At 41.3% G+C, this 14,623-nt stretch overlaps 1 protein-coding gene across 1 annotated transcript in view; it reads left to right on the top strand.

The window, feature by feature from the left end:
• Positions 1–583: 583 nt before the first annotated feature.
• Positions 584–14,623, top strand: part of LOC101846988 — a gene marked incomplete in the record, with an annotated part of 33,762 nt that continues 19,722 nt past the window's right edge. Inside the window, 1 exon segment of the mRNA XM_035972222.1 lies at positions 584–768.

The raw sequence follows: 14,623 nt of genomic DNA, 5'->3' as shown, positions 1-14,623 counted from the left end.
TTCTTAGAATATTCATCATACATCTGTTGATGAAAGTCAGGACTTTATTTAAGTACTGTCTTCGTTGTCTCCCAAGTTTCGCAGCCGTAGAGGAGCACAAACTTGACGTTGGAGTGTATGCGTGTGCATTACATAATTAGTCTAACGTATAGCAGCCCTTTACCAAAAAAAAAAAAAAAAAAGAAAAAAAAAAAGAAAAAAGAACAATACGATACTATAAATTAACACTTTAACCACCAGGAAAAAACTGTTAACTATGAACGTTGCGAGGGACGCGCAGAGTAACGGAGCTAGTACGTTTTGCCCCAAGGAGCTCAAAGATATAATGGATGGACTTACCGGCACAGTGCCCCAGAGTACAAACACGCAGTCCTCGTTTGTTTACAAAATTACGCGGCTGACGTCACTACCACAGCCTTTTGTAAGATTATAACTTTTTAAGTGGAGATGCAAGACAACAACATCATCATCAAAAACAATAACAACAACAACAACAGCAACTGTAAAAACAGCAACTGGTTTGTTCCGTAAAAAATCTCCTGAGCGTGACTTGGATTTCTGGTTTTACATTCACTCTGAATCATTGTTGTGTGTTGTGAAAGAGGGTAGTCGACGAAAGTAAAATTTTAGGCCGAATGACGGATTCGACAGAATCACCTGACAATGTGATGTGATTGGGCCTAGCCTGTATTAAAAAAACAACAACAACAGCGACAAGATCTACAGCAACTTCACAATTTTCACGTTGCAGATCATCAATTGTGACAGGTAGCCTTTCTTTCTGTGACTGTGACTGTGAGGCACAGACTAGAGTCTAGACTAGAGTTCAGAGTAGTTAATGCGTCAGTCTAAGTTAAAAGTGCTCTTACTTTTCGATCTCTATCACATTTATTACCACAAGTCAAGTGCTTGCATTTTATACAACCACTGTTTTTCCTCTGAAAGTGGCTATTCTCACCCGCCCGGAAGTTCTCGCAAGATCTACTCCTCCCCTCTTCTCTCTCTCTCTGTCTCTTTCTGAATACTGTCTATCGGTGTGGACAATCAAATTGACCAAAACAAAGTTAAAAAATGATGTTAAAACACAAAAGTAAATTAATTTGGTTGTCTACAAAGATGCTACGGCTATTTAACTTTTCGAATCGAGCCGAACTACGCGGGTCGCCATTTTGTTTTGTTCTCTCTCTCACTCTCTCTCTCTCCCCTGCCCACAGACAAAATTGTACGCTTTTAGTAGGCTACAAGTACAGTTGTAATGGAACGTTTGTTCACAGCACAGAATTCTACAATTTTTCTCTTATCACAGTGTAGAATTCTGTGGTTTAGGGTGAACGCAAAATTTGTTGACACGCGCACCGGGTGAGAATAGCCACAAGACCCGCCTGCACTATTCTCACCCCGGGTGAAAATAGAGGTGGCCTTTTCCTCTATTAAAACAGAAACGTTTGAACATCTCCTTTGCTTCCACCCTTAGCCCCACCCATTGATGTAACAGGCACAGTCGACCAATGCCTTCCCTCACAGCCAACTGCCATCATGTACAACTACAACAATTGTTACAATTTGAGGAACCCGTGCCCGATTTTCTCGGCAGGCCATGGATACAACCATCTCACTCAGGACTCACATAGATGGGGTAACTCCTACCCCCAAATTGCAGCCTTACTCCCCTTTTTAGCCCGGTGGCAGGGTGATCAGTTTAGAGCCGGCGGAACCAAACTTGCGAGTTTTGTAACTTGTTTCGAATCAGGGCTGAGGGGCAAAGCATATTAAATATTATATTACGAAGTGTATACAGACCCGGTATCCGGCAACAATGTCACGAAGTATACAGACCCGGTAGGGGAACTCTTTTGTGATTTCGGAAAGTGTGTGTGTGTTTGTGTGAGAGAGCGAGAGCAAGGGGAAGTGCTAGATGACATTTTTCATGTCCCAGTTGGCAGGAGGGAACGAGAGAAAACTACAGTGGGAAATAGGTGGGAGTTGGGAGAAAGAAAGAAAGAGAGAATGCGAGGGATACACAGAGACAGAGAGAGAGAGAGAGAGAGAGAGAGAGAGAGAGAGAGAGAGAGAGAGAGAGTGAGAGAGAGAGGCAGAGAAATAGGGTAACTGCTTGATTGAAATTATGACATTGTTTCTTTTTTTCAAATTGTAATTCCTCCAACTCCAAAGCGGAGGAAAAACGATCGTTCATCGAAAAGACCTCCGCAATCTCCATTTAGAGATCTAGGCTAGCCTCGTAACTAGATCAATGATTTTTATGTCTGTCTGTCTAGAATCGAGATCAAGGAACTTAGAACTTTTAATCTCCTTGGTCTAGATCTAGACCTAGGCCATAGTATAGATCTAGAAGAACCAAGGTCTACCCTGAGCCAAGAGGGTGCTGAAACTTTCCCAAATCACAAAAGAGTTCATCTACCGGGTTTATATACTTTGTGACTTTGTTCCCGGTTACCGGATCTGTTATACAAAGCATCGTCTTAAACAGGTAAAACTCTCAGAGGGGAGCGGATTTTACTTTCTGTTTCCGCGTTGGACAGGTTTCCGTTTTATACGGGTAATTAAGGGAAGACGTGCATCATTTTTTCAAAATCTGCTACGTACAGACTTAGCAATCATTTAACCCTCGTCCTGCGGGAGCCGGGTTTATTTTTATGTCGCCCGATAAGCCTATTTTGGCACCTCGCCTACGTTCTGGTCCCGAATCAGTGTAGCCCCTGGCTCAGCGCACGCGCTGCGCGCATCATCTTACGTGTTATTCGGGGGCCCTGAGTGGGATCCCCTTTCACACAGGTCAAGTGTGTGTTCGTCAGTGTGCTTGAGTTTGTGGCCTTCTTCTAGAACCACCTGCGTTGGTTCGTAATCGAGGCATACGTCTCATTCAAAACATGCCAAGTTGGTAGCTCTAGATGTTCGTCCAATGAAATTATCGAAGAAATTGACCCACTTAGCCCTGAGGAGCTCGAAAGGATAGTCAGGAAACAAGACTTCCATTTTTCTATACAAAATCTTTCAAATGAGCTTGATTTTGTATATGAAATGATAAGTTACCCAGATCAGACTTGCCAGCGTTTGCTATTTTCACCCTGCGTGAAACAAGACCTGTTTTTCATAATTTCTAAATGCTGTCTATCGGTGTGGATGAAAAAAATGATGTGATAATAGCACAAGAGTAAACTAATTTGGTCGTTTACAAAGATGCTGTATGGCTGTTTTACTTTTCAAATCGAGATGAAATACATATCATCATCATCAATGCCTTTCACCCCTGGCTGGGTATAGGCCAATAATAAGCTCTTTCCATATTTATCTCTGTCCTGGGCCGTTCTTCCAAGCTCGTTCCAAGTGAGCTTCATCTCTCTCATGCCCCTTTCCACGCATCTCCTCCATGTTTCTCGTGGCCTACCCCTGCCTCATGCTCCTTGTGGGTTCCTCTGCAGTGACTGTCTTGTGATGTTTCCGCTGGGCTTTCTTATGGTGTGTCCCATCCATCGCCACTTTCTTTTAGTCCTTTTTCTACTTCTATATCCTTTTGTCCTGTCCTTTCCCACAGCTCTTCATTTCTTATATTCAATCCTGACACTTAATTCTTAGAATACTCCTCATACTTCTGTTGATGAAAGTCTGGACTTTATTCAGTTTGCTGTCTTTGTTGTCTTTTATGTTTCGCAGCCGTCGAGGAGCAGAGACTTGACGTTGGAGTTAAAAAGTCGAATCTTGATGCGCAGTGAGATGTTGCTCGCTTTCCAGACTTTTGATAATTGATTGAATGCTGACCTTGCCTTTTTGCGATTCTTGCTTTAACATCTGCCTCGGTTCCACCTTTACCAAGGTAGGCAGGTAAAGGAGTCCACTTCTTCCAGGGGAGTGTCTTCCACAGTCACTGCAGGGCTTGAAACCTTTCCTAGCTTCACTACTTTCGACTTGCCAGGATGTATACGTAGGCCAACACTCCTTGATAGGCTGTTGAGTTCCTTGATCTTTTCTTGCATCTGAGCATGTGTGTGAGAGAGCAGTGCAAGGTCATCGACAAAGTCCAAGTCGTCCAGCTGCTGCCGAGGGATCCACTGTATTCCATAACGCTTGCCTCTGGTGGCTTCTTTCATGACCCAGTCAATTGCCAGTATGAAGAGAAAAGGTGAAAGCAAGCATCCTTGTCGCACTCCTGTCTGTACCTGGAATGGTTCGGAGAGTTGTCCATCATAGGTGGCCTTCAGAAGCTTGACGATTTTGTGAAATATTCCAAAATGCCGCATGAGTTTCCACAGAGTTTCCCTGTCCACGCTGTCAAACACCTTTTCATAATCAATGAAGTTGAACACAAGTGGTGAATTCCATTCAAATGATTGCTCAACAATTATGCGCAGAGTAGCAATCTGGTCCTCACATGATTGGTTTTTGCGGAGTCCTGCCTGGTTTCCTCGGAGGTTCTCCTTTGTTGCCAGCTTGATTCTCTTCAGGAGTATCCTGTTAAAGACTTTCCCAGGTATGGACAGGTGTGTAATGCCTCTAGTTGTTACGATTGCTGAGGTCTCCCTTCTTTGGCAGCCTGATTATGTGGCCTTCCTTCCAGTCCGATGGTATTTCCTCCTTTTGCCAACCGTTTTCAAATAGAGCGTTGAGAATTTCCACTAATATATCTTTATCTGCCTTAAGGGCTTCCGGTGGTATATGGTCTGGACCTGCTGCCTTGTAGGACTTCAGTGTTTTTATTGCTGCTGCAATTTCCTGTTTTGAAGGTGGTTCCGTAACTATTGGGAGGTCATTTCTGGCTGGAAGAATATCTGGTTGGTTTTCTGAAGGTGGTCTATTCAAGAGTTGATCAAAGTGTTCTCTGCATCGGTTAAGTTGTCCTTCTGGGTTGAAGATAGTCTTTCCCTCTTTGTCTTTCACTGGTAGAGTGGGCTTGCTGAACCTACCTGAAAGAGTTTTTGTTGTCTGGTGTACAATCCGCAAGTGCCTGTCTGTTGCTGCTTTCTGTGCCATTTCGGCCAGGCCATTCAGCTTGGTATTCTTGTCCTTCTTGATGGAATTCTTTATCTCCCGGTATACTTTGGTGTACTCTTGTTGTGCAACGAGTTTCTCATTTCAGGTACGGCTGTTGTTGACTTGGGCCTTCAGCTCTCTTCTTCTTTTGACTTTGTCTAGAGGGTCCTGTGAAATCCATTCATTCCTGGTGTTGTCTTTCAGTCCTAAGGTGCTCTGGCAAGTTGCATTTACTGCCTCTTTTATCTTGTCCCAATGTTCGTTGACTTCACATTCATCCAGGTCTTGAAGGGCTTGAAATCTGTTCTTCAGTTTCAATTTGAACTCATTCTTCTTTACTCGGTCTTTCAGAAGACTCACTTCTTACTTTAGATGATTTCCAGTTGTGACTTGTGCGTATCTTCTCAGTTTCACTTTCATCTTTCCAAGGATCAAATTGTGGTCTGATGCGACGTCTGCTCTTCGTAAGACTCAGACATCCTCCAGTGAACATCTAAACTTTCGGGAGATGCAAAAATGGTCAATCTGGTTTTCCGTTGTTCCGTCCGGGGATACCCAAGTGGCCTTGTGAATCCTTTTATGTGGGAAGATTGTTCCTCCAATAACCAGGTTGTTGACTGTACAGAAGTTTTGGAATCTTTCTCCGTTGTCATTTGCCTCTCCTAATCCATGTCTTCCCATGATATCTTCATAGTCCCCCCCCCCCCCCCCCCGGGGCAGTGCCACTGACTGAAGTGTCTTTAGGCCATTCCTAAAGGGGGGACATTTCTTGGTCAAATATAGTAGAATTGTAAATGGGCTGACTTATGTCATGCTCATAACTGTGCCTGATCTACAACAGGGAACTGCTGCCTTTTCTTTCCTGATCCTTACTATTGTCATTTTCCTGTACTTCTTTTGTATGTTTGTCACTCGCTTGTGACCTGCTATTTTGGGGTGCCTTGATAGTCGAAGCAGACCTTGTGCTGTTGAAGCTAGAGAGGTGAGCAGTCTAAGTCTGATTCCCTGTAAAGACTTCTCTGTTGACACCCACCCCTTGGCGCTCATTTATGCAGTTGGGAGCACCGTAGAACCCTCTATTATTTTTTAAAAAAAAAATCCTCATAGTGACTATTGTCCGAACCTACCTTTGCATTTAGATCTCCCATGACAATGTTGATGTCCTTACCTAGAAGTTTGTCGATTACACTCTGCAGGCCGTTGTAGAAGTCATCTTTATTCTCCTCTTCTGCATCATTGGTTGGAGCATACGCTTGTATGATGTTCATGTTTATGACCTTCTTCCAACCATCTCTTACATTGAGTTCTTTCTTAGTTCCAAATGAGGCCATGATGATCCTTGGACCATGCACTTCCCAGCCCCTGAATGTCTTTTGGGCAGTTTTGGATATGGTCATCCCTACTCCTTCCCTGTGTGGTCCATCTCTGTCATTTCCTGAATAAATGAAAAGCTCCCCCTCTTTCATTCGCTTCTGTCCAGACTGGTTCAAGTGGGTCTCACTGATTCCCAGTATGTGTAGCTGGTATCGGTGCATCTCTTGGAGGACTTGAACAGTTTTTCCAGTCTCATAAAGGGTCCTAACGTTCCACGAGCCAATCTGAAGAGACTTGGACTTGGATGATGGTGGAGGCTTCTGCCCAGCAGCTTCCTTTCAGCTTTCACTACTGCCTTGCGTCATAAACTCTCCATTCGGAGAAGATCCACGATCAGCCAAGCAGAGATAATGGTTTTTGCTTGTATGTGTTTCTGTATCTGGTTCTTTTTACGAGTGAGTTTGTTAGCCTCGTGACTCAACCCCCGACCTGGAGGCAGGATGACTCTGTTTCAGGAGTCACACTACCTGGTTCGCCATTTAGTCGCCCTGTACGACACGCTAGGACCACGTTAGTCCTATTCTTCTCAATGCTGGGACTGCACGGCAGAAACACAATCACCAAACATCAAATAGGGTGGAGGGGGGGGGGGTGAGGCTGAAATTTTCTGCCACTATCAAATGAATATCTATTATGTCTGCCACCCATAGGCAAAGCAACGTATGTGACAAAATTGAGTGGTTTTCGCTTTGGTTTGCTGCACTAGTCTTGCCCACGAATGTCAAAGGCAAAATGACTTCATATTGACTTTCAAAATAGTAGTTTTTAAAGTGGTAAAGCAGTGTAGTAAGTGACTGATCTCAATAGTCGTAGGTAAAACTTTTTTTTTTCGTTTTCCTCAAAATTATGAAATTTGCTAAGTACATCCTTGCCTCTGGATGGCAGATGTGTGTGTAGTGTGTGACTGAAAAAAAGGTTCATGTTTTAGGGCTTCCCAACATTACAATCTTATCGAAATAGTTACGATTTTTGTTCAGTTTTATGAAAATATTATCGCTACACTACTGTAAGCTGACACGATGCCTTTTTTTCATTTTGGCGCCAAAACTTTTTTATTTGCTTAATCGAAAGTCTGACCAGTTACCCTACTTGTTTGAAAAAAATCAAAGCGAAACTGTAACTAGTGTTTGAATAAATTAGTATTCAAATTTCGGAATTACTCTGTTTTTCAATGGTTATGCTGACAAAAATCCTCTTTTTCTCGAAACTGCTGTGAAGAAAATAAGGCATTTTGTCAGCTTACGGCAGAACACCCCTGATTTTGATTTGTAAGAATTTTTTGCCATTAGGCTACCCCAACCCGTCCCCACCCTGCTGCTATAAAAGAGATAAAAATAAACAAATCAAACCCTGGAAGTCTACACAGTACATGCTCACCACATCATGTACCAAGCTGTCTAACACTCTCTGTACACAGAACCATTGTACAACAGTTGTTGAGTGCCACTTTACCTTTAGAAAAATATTAGTTGTGCCATAGCCAGATCAAGTAAGATAAACAATTATCTTGAAAAGATGTTAAGAAATGCCTGCGGTTGGCCAAGGCCAGTGAGAGAATTTTTAAAAAGAAAGACAGACCATTATTTAAAACAATCAGCTGCATCAATGCACAGTATCTTGGGGTTAAGTGATGCACAATCAGGATGAAATTTGTGACGGTACATCCTGTTGGTTTCTTTTGTTTAAATTTTGCAACAGTGGAACAGACAGAACTAAAAAACTCTACCTCTCTCCTGAAATAATTTGCTTTCTGGATTTGGTACATTCCAACAGCTTGCTGAAGATGTGCAGGCAGGAGGGTATCGCTGATGTTGACATTTTTAAAGTTTCAGATAGGTTTTAAAAAAAATTGAATCAGCTGACTTTTAAAAAATGTTTCGATTATTTTGAAAACATTTGGAGTTTTTGAGAAAGATAGCTTTTATGTTAAATAGTTATGACTGATGTGTTTATTTTCTTGAAAATAATGTAGGAGCTGGGATTTTCAATTGACTGACTTTTCTTGTATTATTAGTTTGTTACGAAAATGGCAGTAAAAAATGCATTGTAAAGCATAAAAGTTGTGTGAAAAATCAGTACAGGAAAATCTGTAATGAACAAAACTGATATGATTATAGTGAGAAATTAGGTCGGACTCGATTCCAAAAGTCCAATGACCTGATTTTCTGTTGGGCCTGCCGTGGATATATCAAATAGTGAAATTGGAATGTAAACAACTGTATTCATGTGCACTACCATGTATGGGAGGTAACACTTAAAATTTTCATGTCTTACCTTGATAAGGTTTGCATTGAATTTTCCCTCAGACTGTGTATCACTCCCCGGGGCGGTGCCTACTGAGTGAAGTGTCTTTAGGCCATTCCCAAAGGGGGGACATAAACATGTTCTTATGCACAGTAGAATTGTAAATTGGCTGATTCATCAATGTCATGCTCATAATGATACCTGAACTGCAACAGGGAACTGCTGCTTTCTTTTTCCTAATCGTTACTATCGTCATTTTTGCCTCTACTTCTTTTGTATGTTTGTCACACTTTTGTGACCCGCTATTTCCAGGGTGCCTTGATAGTCGAAGCAGACTTTGTGCTGTTGAAGCTAGAGAGGTGAGCAGAGGAAGCATGATTCCCTGTAGGGACTTCTCTGTTGACATCCACCCCTTGGTGCTCAAATGACCTTATGCAGTTGTGAGCGCTGTAAAAACTCCATTAAAACTAAAACTAAAGACTGTGTGTCAAATGATAACTCTGTTAATAGGTCTGTGAGGCTTGTTGGGGTGGGGGGGGAGGGAGTATGTTTGCTCACTAGACAACCTTTAAAAAAAATGAATCCAAGTAAAACTGAGGTAAATCTGTTTGGAATGTATAAATGATTCAGGGTGGAACTATATTTTTGACCTGTAGCATGTAGGTGACCCGAGTTTGATTCATGAGTTGGGAAAATTTTTATTTTTTTGTGTTTTGGTCTTTCTGCTGGGTTGTCGTATCCTTGTTAGCCTGGATTGGCTCTGACAGGGAGGGTTGAAGCCCACCTCCATAATGAATAATGATCCTAGCTGTGTTGATGAGAGTGTATAAACACAGAAAAAGAGCTTTTAGGATGTTACGACTGTTGTTAAAGTTTTTCTGTATTTTCTGCTGAAGTTGCTGTTCCCTCGACCCATCTTTCTTCCTTTCTTTTACAGTGGAAATGAGTGTCAGCTTTGAGCTGTGTAAGCTTTCATTGAATTGCAAACTTTTATTTTTGTTTTTTTTTGTTTGTTTTCTGTACCCAAAACAAAATTAGTTTTATTGCATTAGTACTGCCATTGAGGCAATGGGTCATTAGTATTTCCCTTTGAATGATAACCTCTCTGTGTTGAAAAAGGCTCTGAATTTCAAAAGCATATATGGCTTTTCAAACATGTTTAATTTAATTTTTTTTTTTTTTTTTTAGTGTAGAATCTGTCCATTTTCTTTATCTTTTTAAACACTATTCAACAAACTATTTTATGGATGTTGTGATTAGACTGCAGTTTTAGCTAGCTTTATTAGAGATATTGACTGCTGTAAAGATTTAAAAAGCAGGGGTAATACTCAAAATCATAGTCAAAAAGTTAGCTGTTTCATTCACTGTCTTCTTCTGTCCTGCGAGGTTTGCAGTTGAACTAGCCCCCCCCCCCAGGAGAGAAAAATTACACGCAGGGTTTAAAGCATTATTCATCATTGATTATTTTTTTTCAGTTGTAAATGTGCGTGTTTTGAATGAGTCGGAACCTGTCTTTGACATAGATTCAGTACCCTATACGTTCTTATAGATGACTATTCTCATTGCTGTTTCTTCGACAGTGTGCTGTGCTGTCTGTTACCTGTCGTGAATGTGTAAGAAAAGAAATGGATACACGAGCTCGTAACCTCCTTTGTAGGCAGATAGTGTTGTTTATAGCAGAGTTGTGTCAAGTCTATATATAAGTCAAGTTCTTGCCACAACCAGTTGAGCTTTAGAGTTTTGGCGTAGCTTGTAAAGATTAATCTTCTCCTGTACAGATATGCAGGTCTTCCTGTGTTAGGTTTTCTGAACTTTCTTCATCCAGCAGTAGTGGGTCAGAGATAACTGGCCACTTGACATCCATGCCTCTGATTAAGCTGTTTGTCTCTTGAACTTACTAGCTTGTTGTTGCTGCCCCATGTGTGTGTTGTGGTCAAGTGTGCCAGAAGTATATTCTGTGCTATGGAGCAGATGGCTCCTGGTTCAAATCCCCAATGGAATGTGTTACGGAACACAGCACTACCACATTTTAAAACTAATATCTTGAATTAATAAATACAAAACACTTACCGTAGGTGCTGGATACCTTTATTTGAACTGAGTAGTGCATAGCAGATTTCCCGTAAAGTGGGTTGACTTTGGATCTGTCCCTTCCTCTTCTCTCTCTCTCGTCCGACTGTCCGTCACAGGCCATGATTATAAACCCGTCTACCTCACCCAACTTCTGTTGTTTCTATTGTTTGTCTTGTTTCTCAGTGCATCATTTAAAAAAAAGAAAAATTCCTTTTTCCCTCTTCCTGACTCTAAACTCCTTCAAATTGACCTTCCTTCTTCAGAAGAGTCTCAGCCTCAGTCCAACTTATGAAGATCAAAATGTTATATATATAATGCAACCTAAAATATCTGGTTAAAAGCCAGTGACGCATGCTGAGATCTCTTAAAATATAAAATGGTTATTATGTCGTTATCTTCGCATTGTTTGCTCTCTCCCTACTGACTGGTTGTCTCAAGTCGTTGAGTCAGGAGTTGTCTCCACCTGAAAGGCCTGGGACCAGCCACTACACACTGTCCCATGGTGTGTGACAGGCCTGGGATAGTACTTTCTCACCTCTGTTTTCTTGTCAGTGATCAGATCAACGCGGACAAATGATAGCTGATTATGTATTGGTTCATGGTGAACTTTAGAGCTTTTAGTGCAGCTGTGAGGGTGGGTCACTTTATCAAGATTTATCTCAAATTAAAGGACTCTCATCTCGATGTCTTTGACTTGGCTCGTATAAAATAGAGGGTTTTTATCTGCTGCCTTTCTTCGCATAAGTGTGTCATTTCAGGCTTTTTTTGTGATTGGTGTATTGGAATCGTGAAACAGTTCGGATTTGCATTTGTTCATAGGATGGTGTGTGCAGTGTACTGTCAACATCTGGAGTTTCAGAGTTTGTGGATGTTACATCATTCTTTATTGTGACGCGGAAAGTTTCAGTGTTTTTGAAGTTGCGATACATATAGATAAATAGGAGTATTCTTTAACGTTTTAATTCAAACAATGGAGAGCTCAAACAGTAATGGTTCTGCAGTGTAGGTATTCCATTTCAACAGTAGAAATTCTGTTGTCAAGCCTTTGATTTGGTCTCCCCCCCCTCCCCTCTCTCTCTCTCTCTGTCTCTCTCTTTTTCTCTCTCTCTTTCTTTCTTTCCTTCTCTCTCTCTCTTTCTCTCTGTCTCTCTCTCTCTGTCTCTCTCTCTCTCTCTCTCTCTCTCTCTCTCTCTCTCTCTCTCTCTCTCTCGTCTGTCTATCAGAAACCCTTGTCGTAACAGAATCCCCCCCGCCCCCCGATTTTTAAATTCTTCTATGATACTATGATACTCCTGTTTAAGATGGAAACCTTCAGTGGGTTTTGATGTGTCTTAAAATGGAATGTTTTGCCCGCTCAGCTTTGATTTGAAACAAAACTCCCAAGTTTGGTTCCATCTGCTCTAATCTTTACATTATTCAGCCAGTTTATGAGGGGGAAGGGGGGTGGGGGTGGGTGCTGTTACCCCATCCCTGTGAGCCCCTAGTGGTGCAGTTGGTCAGTGTGGTGTGCGTGCGAAATTTCACTATTGCTTGTGAAAGTGCTCTAGTGGTGCTTCAGAACGAAAATTTTTCTGTCTCCTATATATATATATATATATATATATATATATATGGGGTCGATAGGTGTGTAAGACATTTTGGATGCAGGTGGTTGGCGGATGCTCTAATGTGGTGTGCTCCTTCTTTCCTATCAAATGTCTATCGTCCTGTTCTCTCCACTGTCTTTTTAGTGTTTGTTACTTTCTGGTAACACCTCTAATCTTCAATACTTATATGACATTACTGTGTTGCAAGTTTGTAAAATATTTTATTAAAATTAAAATCATTTTGGACGTCATAACAATAAGTAATAAGAATAACAGTTATATATAATTAAAGTATCACCTGAACAGGGCTAGCCTGGGATATTTTCCTCTGTTCCTTCTTCTTTTCTTCTTTTCTTTTGTCTTCCGCTTGTACCGGGGGGTGTCGCGGGGAGACATAGGCGTCTGTCTGCAGCAAGGCGAGTGGCCTGTAGGAGGGACATCCCGTGAGCTCTGAGGGTGTCTGCCACAGATTCACTCCATCGTCGCCTTGGTCTTCCTCTGGCTCTTCATCCTCTGTTCCAACTTTGTCATATCACCTTTTCCAAATCATCCAGCATCTTTTCTTCCGTCCTCAAAACTTGTTGGACATTGTGGCAACAGCTTTTTCTTCCTTCTATCTTCAACCCGAGGCATTCTTGGTCTTTCTGTTAAGACTTTTCTCCCTGCAGGAAAATATGTGAGATCAATAATCTGTGTTTGGGCAGATGTTTTATTGAGTATCTCTGTCTTTCGTCTGGGACTTTGTATCTCGGCGAGTGGTTGGAGAGCGCCACTAAGTCCTATTTCTTTACTTTCCCTCTGTTGTTTCTATCTGTCTGTCTGCCTGACATACTTTTTCCAAGTATTAATAAGTGACCATTATTGTGTTGATATGTTTCTTACTCAAACAAAACAAGCATCAATTGTATCTTGCGTAGCCTGTTTTGACAGTCAGGCGCTAAGTAGCCATGCTGGTAATTGGTCTATACTGTGGCTCTTGGGCTGTAACATATCTTTTAGTTTTAGAAGATTTTACGGTGCTCGCAACTGCATAAGGTCATATGAGCACCAAGGGGTAGATGTCAACAGAGAAGTCCAAATGGGGAATCGGGCTTACTCTGCTCACCTCTCTAGCCTCAACAGCGCAAAGTCTGCTTCAGTTATCAAAGTACCTCGGAAATAGCCGTTCACAAGAGAGTGACAAACATACATAAGAAGTAGAGGAAAAATGATGATAGTAAGGGTGAGGAAATCAATCAATTATGCTAATATGATGTCTGTCAGCTTCCAAGGACTGCTGGAACTCATATTCCTTTAAAAAAAAAAAAATTACAGTTGCCCCAGTAAAAATTGGACAAGTGATTTGGTTTTCAGTTTTATAGAAAATTAAGCATAGGTCTCCTATCCTTATGTGTATGTTACCTACACTATAAACAGAGGTCTCCTTGTCATTCTAAGTATGTTACCAATGCTGTTGCAACAGATGGTAGACTACGGAAGACGAGCAGCACAAATTAAACTAAGCTATTTGCCCGATCAGGTCCCAGCCACAAAGATCACATTCTGGGAACATGAAGTTTACATAACAGTTTTATCTGCTGGGAGTTTTGTTTGTTTTTCTGTCGTTGTTGCTGTTTTTTATTTTTAAGTGATAATTTGAGGTGTTGTATTTTTATCAGGAGAGCTTGTTTGTTGTTTTCCCTAATTTATTTCTCATACCTGGGACTCTTAAAAATCAAAAAAGAAAGAAAGACAAATCCATGACAACTGTGAATACTAATTCTAATACAGTACTGAACATTAGGGGCCAGGCGGTGGGAAGAAAAGTCGTCCTCTTGTCTCGCCTTACCACCTTTTTCTTCTTGTGTTGACTGAGTGTCTAGACTTGAAGAGCCCTTCTCAAGTGAGTTGTTATTTGAACTTGGGAGGGCTAAATTTAAAATTCGTTTGTTTAAAAACAATATATTTTATCACTGGATCATGATTATACACCATCGTGAATGATAGCAGCGTTTGGTGACAGTATTTTTTTTGTAGATGGTTGATAACGAAGATTACAAAATGTTTTTGTCAAAACCTAACTGTCACTATCGTGTTGATATGGGTCAGGTAGTATTTAACTTTCGGTAGTTGTTTAAAGGAACAGTGCTGTCATTTCTGTGCATGACGGGCATCTCTGGTGAAAGTGAAAGTCAGGTGAAGGTGATTTGTAACAAAGGTTTACCTTATCGTTACATCCCATTTCGATGTGGGTCAAGTTTTGTTTTTTCAAGTTAGTGTTGGTCTTTAGTGGAGCTCTCATGAACACACTCGCACACACACACACACGGACACGCACACAGACACACAGACACACACACACACACACACACACACAGACA

The sequence above is a fragment of the Aplysia californica genome, unplaced genomic scaffold (assembly GCF_000002075.1).
Source record: "Aplysia californica isolate F4 #8 unplaced genomic scaffold, AplCal3.0 scaffold00617, whole genome shotgun sequence".
NCBI lineage: Eukaryota > Metazoa > Mollusca > Gastropoda > Aplysiida > Aplysiidae > Aplysia > Aplysia californica.
This window is presented reverse-complemented; position numbering and strand designations above follow the sequence as displayed.